This window comes from Phacochoerus africanus, chromosome 3, assembly GCF_016906955.1.
Source record: "Phacochoerus africanus isolate WHEZ1 chromosome 3, ROS_Pafr_v1, whole genome shotgun sequence".
Taxonomy (NCBI): Eukaryota; Metazoa; Chordata; class Mammalia; order Artiodactyla; family Suidae; genus Phacochoerus; species Phacochoerus africanus.
This window is the reverse complement of record NC_062546.1, coordinates 63,190,900-63,200,827: the sequence shown is the minus strand read 5'-3', so window position 1 is coordinate 63,200,827 and position 9,928 is coordinate 63,190,900. Positions and strand designations below refer to the sequence as shown.

The following is a 9,928-nucleotide window of genomic DNA, read 5'->3' as shown; positions in this document are numbered from 1 at the left end:
GTATTGTATACTGTTATTCCTGATAGTGCCCTAGAATTCCTGTAGGTATCATGGACTCTTTGTCATTCCTTTTGACGTTTGCTCCTCTGAGTAATTCAAATCACCTGTCCTCAAGTCCACAGTTTCTTTCTCTGCTTGTGCAAGTCTGCTTTGGAAGCTCCTTATGCAGTCATTAGTGCATGAGTCCTTAAGCTCATTAGTGCAGTCATTGCATTCTTTGCTCTAGAATGTATGGTTGGATTCATTTTGATGGTTTCTCAGTCTTTTGAACTTATTCCAATTACGTATTGCTTTAATTGTTCTAGTTCTCCCTCTGAAATGTCTTTTCACTCAATTAGGTTTTTTAAGAGCTTCCATGCCTGCCCACTTGCACCTTTCACAAGTGTCCTATCTTAAGTCTAATTCTTGCCTATCATTCTGTCTTTTGCTGAATTCCTTCTGTGAGGAGACATGAAGAACCTGAACCTCAGTGAGTCCAGACACAGGATGGTGGTGTTCAATTCACTGTGCATCTGGAGACGGGATTAAGATGGTGGAATAGAAGGACTGGAGCTCAACTTCTCTCCTAAAAACAACAAAATTCACAACTAAAGACTGAGCACCCTTCACCCAAATGGACCGTAAACCTTAAAAAAGATATCCTACTCCAGAAGAAAAAGAGGAGGACACATCAAGAGGCAGGAGGGGGGATTTAGCTATATAAACAACACCATAAGTCCTGGGTGGGAAGCTCCACAGACTGGAAACTAACTGGTTCACAGAGACTCACCTACAGGAGTGAGAGTTCTGAGCCACACACCAAACCCTCACGGGTGGGGATCCGGCACGGGGAAAAAGCCCCAGAGCATCTGGCATTGAAGGCTAGTGGGGCTTGTGCACAGGAGCTCCACGGGACTGGGGGAAAACAGAGAACCCATTCTTAAAAGGTACACACAGACTTTCACGTGCACTAGGTCCCAAGGCAAAGCAAAGTCTCCATGGGAAGCTGGGTCAAACCTCACTGTAGTACTTGGACCACATCCTGGGAAAACAGGGGTGAACGTGGCTTGTCATGAGGGAAGGACACTGAAAGCAGGGCTCTTAGGAATATTCAGCAGCCATGCCTTTCTCTGAAGGTGGCCATTTTGGGAAAATCTGGCCCCACCCCTCAGTCAGCTGCTGAGAAACCCCAGGGCAAACAACAACCCAGGTGGGATCACAGCCCCAGCCCCTCAGTAAACAGGCTACCTAAAGACCCCTCAGGCACACAGCTGCCTCTAATCCCATCCAGAGACTAGGAACCACCCACCAGAGGGATTAGAATCAGCACCACCTAACAGTGGGCAGGCATCATCCCCTCCCATCAGGAAGCCTACAGCAAGCCCCCCATACCGACTTCAGCCACAGGGGGCAGACATCAGAAGTAAGAGAGGCTACAATTCTATTATCTGTCAAAAGGTCACCACACCAAAAACGTATAAACATGAAAACACAGAGAAGTATAACTCAGATGAGGGAGAAAGGAAAAACCACAAAAATCAGCTAAGCCATGAGGAGATTCTCAGTCTCCAGGAAAAAGACTTTAGACTGTTGATGCTGAAGATGATGCAAGACATTGAAAAGAAACTGGAGGCAAATATGGATAACTTACAGGAAACACTGACCAAAGAGATTAAAAAATATCAAACTTAAACAAGAAGAGATGCAAAATACAATAAATGAAATAAAACATTCACTAGAAGCAGCTAACAGCAGAATACAGGAGGCAGAAGAACGAATAAGCAAGGTGGAGGACAGATGAGTAGAAAGTACGAATGTGGAACAGAAAGGAGAAAAAAGATTGAAAACAAATGAAGAGAATCTCAGAGAACTCTGGGGCAATGTTAAACACACCAACATCCATATTATAGGGGTGCCAGAAGGAGAAGAGAGAGAGAAGGGGACAGAAAAAATATTCCAAGAGATAATAGCCGAAAACCTCCCTCACATGGGGAAGGAATCACTCACTCAAATCCAGGTAGCACAATGAGTACTATATAAAATAAACCCAAGGAGGAATACACCAAGACACATATTAATCAAACTGACTAAAGTTAAAGACAAAGAGAAAATCTTGAAAGCCACTAGGGAAAGGAAACAACATACAAGGAACCCCAATCAGCTTATTGACAGATTTTTCAACAGAAACTCTGCAGGCCAGAAGGGAGTGGCATGATATACTTCATGTGATGACAGGAAAAAACCTCCAACAAAGATTACATTACCCAGCAAGGCTCTCATTCAGATTTGAAGGAGAAATCAAAACCTTCACAGAGAAGCAAAAGCTGAGAGAATTCAGCAACACTAATCTAGCCTTATGACAAATACTAAAAGAACTTCTCTAGGCAGAAAAGAACTTGAGAAGAAGGAAAGAAATAAGAGCAATAAAAAAAATCCGAAGCAATTAAGAAAATGGCAATAACAACATACATATCAATAATTACCTTAAATGTGAATGGACAAAACGACCCAAGCAAAAGACATAGACTGGCTGAATGGATACAAAAACAAGACCCATATATATGCTGTCTTCAAGAAACCCACTTCACTTCTAGGGACACATACAAATTGAAAGTGAGGGGATGGAAGAAAATATTTCATGCAAATGGGGATCAAACGAAAGCTGGAGTAGCAATACTCATATCAGACAAAATAGACTTTCAAATGAAGAATATTTTAAGGGACAAGGAAGGACATTACATATTATCAAAGGATAAAACCACAAAGAAGATAAAACAATTTGAAATATCTATGCACCCAACATAGTTTCACCACAATATATAAGGCAACTGCTAATAACCTTAAAAGGAAAAGTTGAATATAACACAATCATAGTGGGGGACTTTAACACCCCACTTACAGCAACGGACAGATCAACCAGGCAGAAAATCAATAAGGAAACACAGGCCCTGAATGACACATTAAACCAGGTGGACTTCATAGATATTTATAGGACATTTCATCCAAAAGCAGCAGAATATGCATTCTTCTCAAGTGCACATGGAACATTCTCTAGGACTGATCATACCCTGGGCTACAATCCAACCTCAGTAACTTTAAGAAAATTGAAATCATATCAAGCATCTTTTCCGACCATAATGCTATATGACTGGAAATCAACAACAAGAATAAAACTGCAAAAAACACAAACACGTGGAGACTAAACAACATGCTAACAAACAAACAATGGATCACTGAAGAAATCAAAGAGGAAATTAAAAAACCTGGCAGCAAATGACAACAAAGATACGACACTCCAAAACCTATGGGATACAGCAAAAGCTGTTCTAAGAGGAAAGTTTATAGCAAGAAAAGCCCACTTCAGGAAACAAGAAAAAGCTCAAATAAATGAGCTAATTTTACATCTAAAGCAGCTCAAGAGAGAAGAACAGACAAGAGCTAATGTGAGTAGAAGGAAAGAAATCATAGAGATCAGAGCAGAAATCAATGAAATAGAAACAAAGGAAACCATAGAAAAGATCAATGAAATGAAAAGCTGCTTCTTGCAAAATATCAACATCGATAGACCCCTAGCCAGGCTTATCAAGCAAAAAAGAGAGAGGACTCAAATCAATAAAATTAGAAATGAAAAAGGAGAAGGAACAACAGACATCACCGAAATACAAAGGGTCATAGGAGACTACTATATGCAACTATATGCCAATGAAATGGAAAACCTAGAAGAAATGGACAAATTCTTAGAAAAGTACAATCTTCCTAGACCAAACCAAGATGAAATAGAAAAGATGAATGGACCCATCACAAGAACTGACATTGAAACTGGGATTAAAAAACTTCCAACAAACTAAAGTCCAGGACCATATGGCTTCACAGGCGAATTCTATCAAACATTTAGAAAAGAGCTAACACCTCTACTTCTGAAACTATTCCAAAAAATTGCAGAGGAAGGGATACTCCCCAACTCATTCTATGAGGCCACCATCACCCTGATAACAAAACCAGACAAAGACTCCACAAAAAAAGAAAACTACAGGCTAATTTCACTGATGAGCATCAATGCAAAAGTCCTCAACAAAATATGAGCAATCCACATCCAACAATACATTAAAAGGACTGTACATCATGATCAAGTGGGATTTATCCCAGGGACGCAAGGGTTCTTCAGTATCCACAAATTCATTGGTGTGATACACCACATTAACAAACTGAAGAATCAAAACCACACGATCCTCTCCATAGATGCAGAAAAAGTCTTTGACAAAATCCAACACCCATTTCTGATAAAAACCCTTCAGAAAGCGGGCATAGCAGGAATCTACCTCAACATGATAAAGGACATATACAACAAACCCACAGTGAACATCATTCTCAATGGTGAAAAGCTGAAAGAATTCCCACTGAGATCAGGAACAAGACAAGGATGTCCGCTCTCACCACTACTCTTCAGCATAGTTCTGGAAGTCCTAGCCACAGCAGTCAGAGATGTAAAAGAAATAAAAGGAATCCAAACTGGCAAGGAAGAAGTAAAACTATCCCTATTTGAAGATGACATGATACTATACCTAGAGAATCCTCAAGACTCTACCAGAAAACTGTTAGAGCTCATCCACGAATTTGGCAAAGTCGCAGGATACAAAATTAATACACAGAAATCAACAGCGTTTCTATATACTAACAATGAAATAGCAGAAAAATAAATTAGACAAGCAATCCCGTTTACCATCACATCCAAAAGAATAAAATACCTAGGAGTAAACCTACCTAAAGACAAAAGACCTGTACTCTGAAAACTATAAGCCACTGATGAAAGAAATCAAAGATGACACAAATCGATGGAAAGATATACCATGCTCGTGGAGTGGAAGAGTTAATATGATCAAAATGACTATACTACCTAAGGCAATCTACAGATTCAATGCAATCCCTATCAATTTACCAAGGACATTTTTCACAGAACTCAAACAAAATATTTTAAAGTTTGTTTGGAAGCACAACAGACCCAGAATAGCCAGAGATATCCTAAAAAAGAAAAATGGAGCTAGAGGAATCAGGCTCCTGGACTTCAGACTATACTACAAAGCAACAATCATCAAAACCGTGTGGTACTGGCACAAAGACAGACATATAGGTCAGTGGAACAGGATAGAAAGCCCAGAATTAAACCCACGCACCTACAGCCAACTAATATGATAAAGGAGGCAGGAATATACAGTAGAGAAAGGACAGCTTGTTCAATAAGTGGTGCTGGGAAAACTGGACAGCTACCTGAAAAAGAATGAAATTAGAACACTCCCTAACACCATACACAAAAATCAACTCCAAATGGATTAAAGACCTAGATATAAGACCAGACACTATACAACCCTTAGAGGATAACATAGGCCAAACACTCTCTGACCTAAACGACAGCAACATCTTCTCAGATCCCCCTTTTAGTGTATTGACAACAAAAAGAAAAATAAACAAATGGGACCTACTCAAACTTCAAAGTTTCTACACAGCAAAGGAAACCCTAAACAACACAAAAAGGCAACCCACAGAATGGGGAAAATCTTTGCAAGTGAATCCACTGACAAGGGATTAATCTCCAAAATTTATAAAAAACTTCTGCAGCTCCATACCAAAAAACCAAACAACCCCATCAAAAAATGGGCACAAGATCTAAACAGACAGTTCTCCAAAGAAGACATACAGATGGCCAAAAAACACATGAAAAGATGTTCAACATCACTCATTATTAGAGAAATGCAAATCAAAACCACGATGAGTTTCCAGCTTACACCAGCCAGAATGGCCATCATCCAAAAGTCTACAAACAGTAAGTGTGGAGAGGGTGTGGAGAAAAAGGAACACTAGTACACTGTTGGTGGGATTGGAACTTGGTGCAACCACTGTGGAAAGCAGTATGGCAATTCCTCAGAAAACTCAAAATAGAACTATCATTTGATCCAGCAATCCCACTCCTGGGCATCTATCCAGAGAAAACCATGACTCGCAAAGACACATGTACTCCAATGTTCATTGCAGCACTATTTACAATAGCCAAGACATGGAAACAACCTAAATATCCATTGACATAGGAGTGGATCCAGAATAGTGGTATATATACACAGGAGTATTACTCAGCCATCAAAAAGAATGAAATACCAGAAATTTTTGCAACATGGATGGACATAGAAATTATCATGTTAAGTGAAGTCAGCCAGACATGGAGACACCAACATCCAATGCTTTCACTGACATGTGGAATCTGAAAAAAGGACAGACTGAACTTCTTTGCAGAACAGATGCTGACTCATGGACACTGAAAAAATTATGGTCTCCGGAGGAGACAGTTTGGGGGGTGGGGGGATGTGCTTGGGTTGTGGGATGGAAATCCTGTGAAATCAGATTGTTATGATCATTATACAACTACAGATGTGATAAATTCATTTGAGTAATAAAAAAACTAAAAGAAAAAATAAAAAGAAAAAATAGGTTTTTTAAGATGATTTTGAATATTTTTTCAGGCTATACATTGAGCTGTATTTCTCTGGGGTCAGGCACACACACACACATACACAACAAGGATACATGACGGTTATGGATATAAATGAAACACATTAAAGGCAGTACCACTGGAGGAATGAAAAAAAAGGAAAATAACCTCCAGGAGGATCAGGAAAGCAAGGTTGACTGAGGTGTATGATCTGAAAATGGTTGGCTGGGATCCAACAAAACAAAAAGTTGGGGAGGTGGGTCAATTATTGGAAAAGATTCTGAGAATCATGAAAATTTCCAGAAAATACAGAGAAGCTGGAGAATAGTACATTTAGAATTCTTGATATGTATTTTAAAAATCAGCTCATAACCTCAGAGACAAAATGACATCCAGACAAATTCAGAAGAGAGGATGAAGTGTCCCTTCACCATCAAAAAGTGGTAACATCTAAATAGCGAGTGCTCAGCTTAGGACCAGGCAAAAAGTTGTCTGAGAGGCCTGGCAGGTCAGGCCTGGCAGCTCCCAGAGGAGAGGGCTCAGGGTTGGGGCTTCCGTGACTCCAGGTCGGGGGGACTCTCTTTTGAATGTACATCCCTTTCCTGCTAGATTCTCTCCTGCCCAGGAGGCTGTGACTTATACCTAGAGACCCTGCCCCCAGCCCTTGGTTACAGCTTTTCTGGACTGGGATTGATCCCCAGCCCCAGAGTCCCCAGCACTGAGGCCATATGCTTCCCCTTAAACTGAGTGGTCAGCTTTCTAGGACTAAGGACATTCTCTTCCTTGGGAGCGTGAACCAGGAAGGGAGAGGTCATTTCCATGAGGTGAGGGCTGACACAGGAAGGGCAGGGGACTGGGCTGGGTCTAAAGCAGGCAGAGTGACAGGAACAAAAACTGGGGCAAGCTGGGGAGGCTGAAAGGAGGGAAACAGGCCCTCAACTGGTTATTAGCAATGAAAAGAAAATTAGCAATGAAGAGAGATTTGCTTTTTATTTTATTTTAATGTACAAAATAGTTATGCCAAAATGGAATCTCCCATTTGTAAAATCTTCTGCATTTTATTTATTGGAATAATATTTATATCAATAGAATATTTTATGTTGTTTTTTTTGGGTTTTTTTTTTGGCTCCCACAGGAGTATGTGGTAGTTCCCAGGGCCAGGGGTCAAACCTACACCACGGCAGCGACAATGATGGAGTTTATCCCGCTGAGCTACCAGGGGACTCCCAACAGAAAATTTCCAAAACAGAGCCAATATCACACAATACATTTGAGCCTGACTTTTCTCTGAAGCTCATGATTATGCATTTATATACATTCTAGTACTGTGGTCTGTAGAGATGAGAGCACAGTATAAATAATGGAGAAATATTTCATCAAGAGCTATATTCTGACAGCCCTTTTAAAATGTTTAGCAAGCATTTCTTTAACTTTTTGTCCTGTAGCTGTGACATATGGAAGTTCTCAGGCTAGGGGTCGAATCAGAGCTGCAACTGCCCACAAATGTCACAGCCACAACAATGCCAGACCTAAACCGCATCTGGGACCACCACTGCAGCTTGCAGCAATGCTGGAGCCTTTACCCACTGTCGATGCCAGAGATCGAAACTGCATTTTCATGGATACTAGTTCAGTTCTTAACCTGCTGATCCACAATGGGAACTCCAGGAAGTATTTCTGATTTGCAGATCCTTAACTCTACTTCTAAGCCTCAGGTGTTCCCTGGTGTGTCGGCAGGTTAAAGATCCACAGTTGTTCCCAATTGTAAGCAATTCCTGGCTTGGGAACTTCCACATCCTGCAAGTTCAGCAAAAAAAAAAAAAAAAAAAAGCAACACCCTAAACACTAATCATTATTACATCAGAGTTACATTTTGTAAACCAATTGAAAAAAACTCAGAATATACAGTTTTTAGAGGAAAAGGAAACCTACAGAAATGAATTTTGAAAGAAACACTGACTTAAATACTATGATAGAACAGATAATTCCTTATTACCTTATTCTCTGCATGAAGCCTGGCCAGCACCACCAGCTTCAGTCTGTTCAGTCCAGTCCAGGTATCCCCAGGTGTCCTTGTCACTGAGATGGGCCAGTGTGTCCACTACTTTGTCCTCTATGAACATGGAGGGCTCAGAACTGCTGTTGCTGCTGTGCCTCAGAGAAGGGCAGGGTAGTTGGTGCCCAGGACTTGGGTTCCCAGAGAGTTGACGGCCACATTAAGATAGTCACTATGGCCTGCACTAGAAGCTTCTCAAGAACATAACCCAGGGGCTCATAAGAGATGCAAGATCCTGGAAGGAGGGGTTCTCCATGGTCACCCCACTCAGCCTGATCATCCCACACTCCACCTGAGGATGCAACGTGTCCTGCTCTGATTTATTGGCTTAATGAATCCAGTCAATACAAAGGATGGTTTTCCTCTTGGAAGTTCTTTTTCTGAGCTAGTTTGATGACATTGTCCATGCTGGTTGTCTTACTGGCCTTGTTTTCCAACAATGTCAGGGCTCTTATGCTGGGTTTCTTGCTGTTGTTGGCGATGATGTGGGCCTGCATAGTGTTGCCTCAGCCTGGGACTCCCACAGGATGAGTGAGGGCACCCAGTTGGCCTCCAGCAGGGAGCTCAGCAGCATCTTTGTCCCCATAGCCCGGCCCTGCCCACTGTAGTCCTGCAGTGGTGGGGGGGGTTCCTCAGGAGGTTGATCCATGGCTTTCCCTCCAACACCTGCTGCATCATCTCATCACCAATAACATCCTAAGAATTCAAGGACGTGAAAGAACCTGCACAATGAAAAGGATAAGATGGGGATAAAAAAAAATTGAAGATGCAATGAAATGTCCAGAATAGGAGTCAAAAAGGAGCTTTAGCTGGAGGACACGCCATAGCCACAAAAATGCTAGATCCAAGCCTTAGCCACTACATACTAAAGCACAGCTCGGAATGATGCCAGAGGTCAAAACTGCATCCTCCTTAATACTAGTTCTTTTCATTGCTGCTGAGCCACAATGGCAACAATTTTTTTCCATTGTTTGCCATCGTAGGGAATATGAAGTTCCTGGGCCAGGGATCAGATTGGAGCCACAGTTTTGAACTTTACCACAGCTGCGGCAATGCCAGATCTTTAACCCACTGTGCCAGGCCAGGGAATCAAACCTGCAGCCCACTGTTCCTAAGACACCCCAGATCCCATCGTATCATAGCAGGAATTCCAGATCTTACTATTTTCATTGTTTTTGAATTCCTAGGTATTTTGTTCTTTGGACATTATTGTCCATGAGATGGTTTTCCTAATATCTTGCTCTGATGGTTTATTATTAGTTTATAGGAACACAACTGATTTTTGTCTATTAACTATGTATCCTGCCATCTCCATGAATTGATTTATTCCTAAGAGTTTTGTGGCTGTTTGTTGTGCTGGAATTGGAAATTTCACTGTTTCTACCACATCCAAGCATCCATGATACCCAAGGCAT

General features: G+C 41.3%; 1 pseudogene; it reads right to left on the bottom strand.

The window, feature by feature from the left end:
- Positions 1-7,268: 7,268 nt before the first annotated feature.
- Positions 7,269-9,191, bottom strand: LOC125121908 (ATPase WRNIP1-like; annotated as a pseudogene).
- Between the last annotated feature and the right edge of the window lie 737 nt (positions 9,192-9,928).